This window comes from Palaemon carinicauda, chromosome 24 (assembly GCF_036898095.1).
Source record: "Palaemon carinicauda isolate YSFRI2023 chromosome 24, ASM3689809v2, whole genome shotgun sequence".
Taxonomy (NCBI): domain Eukaryota; kingdom Metazoa; phylum Arthropoda; class Malacostraca; order Decapoda; family Palaemonidae; genus Palaemon; species Palaemon carinicauda.
This window is the reverse complement of record NC_090748.1, coordinates 51,489,715-51,492,214: the sequence shown is the minus strand read 5'-3', so window position 1 is coordinate 51,492,214 and position 2,500 is coordinate 51,489,715.

Sequence of the window (2,500 nt, the reverse complement as noted above, 5' to 3'; positions counted from 1 at the left end):
GGCCGATGAATTTCAGATAGTAATTCCATCCTCTTTGAGAAGTGAAATTGTTTCTTTGGCTCATGATGGTCTCAATGGACATTTAGGTATAAAGAAAACTTATCAAAAGCTCCAAATACATTACTTTTGGCCAGGTATGAAGAAAAGTGTTACAGAATATATAAAATCTTGTCCCATTTGCCAAGTTATAGGTAAACCCAATCAATCTATTCCTCCTGCTCCGCTCATTCCTATCCCTGTATTAGAGGAACCCTTTGAGAAAATACTAATAGATTGTGTTGGTCCACTTCCTTCCACTCGCAAAGGCAATAAATACATCCTTACTACCATGTGTACATCAACCAGATTTCCTATAGCTATACCTCTCAAGAACATTTCTGCTAAGAATATAGCTACTAACTTGATACACACCTTCTCAAATTTTGGTATTCCCAAGGTTTTGCAATCTGACCAAGGAACTAATTTCACTTCGGATCTTTTTAGAGAGGTACTAAAAGAATTAAGTGTGCTTACTGTAAACTCTTCTGTATACCACCCTGAGTCTCAAGGAGCTTTAGAGAGATTCCACCAAACCCTTAAATCCATGCTGAAACGTTACTGTTTAGAAAGTTCAAACGATTGGGATGAAGGTCTTGACTTTTTATTATTTACAGTTAGAGAATGTAAGCAAGAATCTTTGGGATTTTCTCCTTTTGAGTTGCTGTTTGGTAGAGAGATCAGGGGTCCCTTAAAAATTGTAAAAGATCATTTGCTAGCCAGTGACTTTGATTCAGAATCCTCAAAGGTTAATGTGCTGACATATATGAACAACTTGAAAGAGAGGTTATCTAAAGTAAGAAAATTAGCTAAAGAATACTTAAAGGAGAGTCAAGCATCTATGAAAGCTCACTTTGATAAATCCGCTAAAGTCAGACAGTTTCAGCCTGGAGATGAGGTGTTAGTTTTAATGCCTATACCAGGATCTCCTTTTTCACCTAAATATCAAGCTCCTTATACCGTAATTGATATTTTAAAGTCAAATAACTATTTAATCTCTACTCCAGATAAAAGGAAAAAGACTCGGAAATATCACATAAATTTATTAAAAGAATATTCAAAGAGAACATCGGATGAGGCTGGTTCAAAAATTAATCTATGTATAACAAATTCTGACAAACCAATTGAAGCGTCGGATGAATATATACCGAACCCTATTACGACCAACAGTAATATTATAGAAGATCTGGAAGGGTCTCTAACACATTTATCAGAGTCTCAGCTTAGGGACTTGGCCAACCTATTCAAACAATTTCCTAATGTGTTGAGTGATGCCGTAGGGAAATGTAATTTGATAGAAAATAACATCCGTCTAAAATTTGGTTCTCTCCCTGTCAAACAGCCACCGTATCGTCTGAGTCCAGAAAGGAGGAAAGTCATGCGAGATGAAGTAAACTTTCTGCTCGAACATGGCCTAGCAGAACACAGCTGTAGTCCATGGGCTTCGCCTTGTCTACTCGCCCCAAAACCTGGAGGACGTTTCAGACTTTGCACAGACTACAGGAAACTTAATGATTTAACTATCCCTGACTCTTACCCATTGCCTCTAATTGATACTATAATAGATTCTGTTGGCCAAGCTAAGTTTGTATCTAAAATAGATTTACAAAAAGGTTACTATCAAATTCCCCTCACTGAAAACTCTAAGGAAATATCAGCTTTTATAACCCCTGATGGTCTATTTCAATATACCCGTATGCCTTTTGGTCTTAATTCTGCCCCAGCAACCTTTCAAAGGCTTATGAACTTCATTACTAGGGATTTAGAAGGGACTTATGTGTACTTAGACGATATTTTGATAATTTCAGAAACTTGGAACAATGACCTGCAACGTCTATCAAATCTACTGCAACGCCTGGATGAAAGTGGTCTCACCATAAACTTGCTCAAATCTTCCTTCGGCCAGGGTACGGTGACTTACCTCGGACATGTGGTGGGTCAAGGTCAAACTCGGCCTAAGGAAGCGAATATAGAAGCCATTCTCAATTTCCCACGTCCAACGACTAGAAGGGAAATACAGCGCTTCCTGGGTATGTGTGGTTTTTATCGCCGTTTCTGCCCTAACTTCTCTGCAGTAGCTGCCCCACTTACGACCCTCACTAGCTCAAACGTACTGTTCAAGTGGACAGATGAGTGTGAGAAAGCCTTCCATCAGCTAAAGGCATTTCTCTCCAGTAACCCAGTTCTCTGTACACCTAGTATGGATAAACCTTTCCTGCTCTACATAGATGCCAGCGATCAAGGAGTGGGTGCAGTCCTTATGCAACGTGATGTCAACTTTGATACCCTCCATCCTGTGTGCTACTATTCAGCTAAGTTGAAAAAACATCAGAAATCATATAGTGTGATAGAAAAGGAATGTCTCGCATTGATGCTTGCCCTGCAAAAGTTTGCCTGTTATATTCAAGATCAAAGGTATCCTCTTGAAATATATACGGATCACAACCCGCTTCGGTTCCTTCAG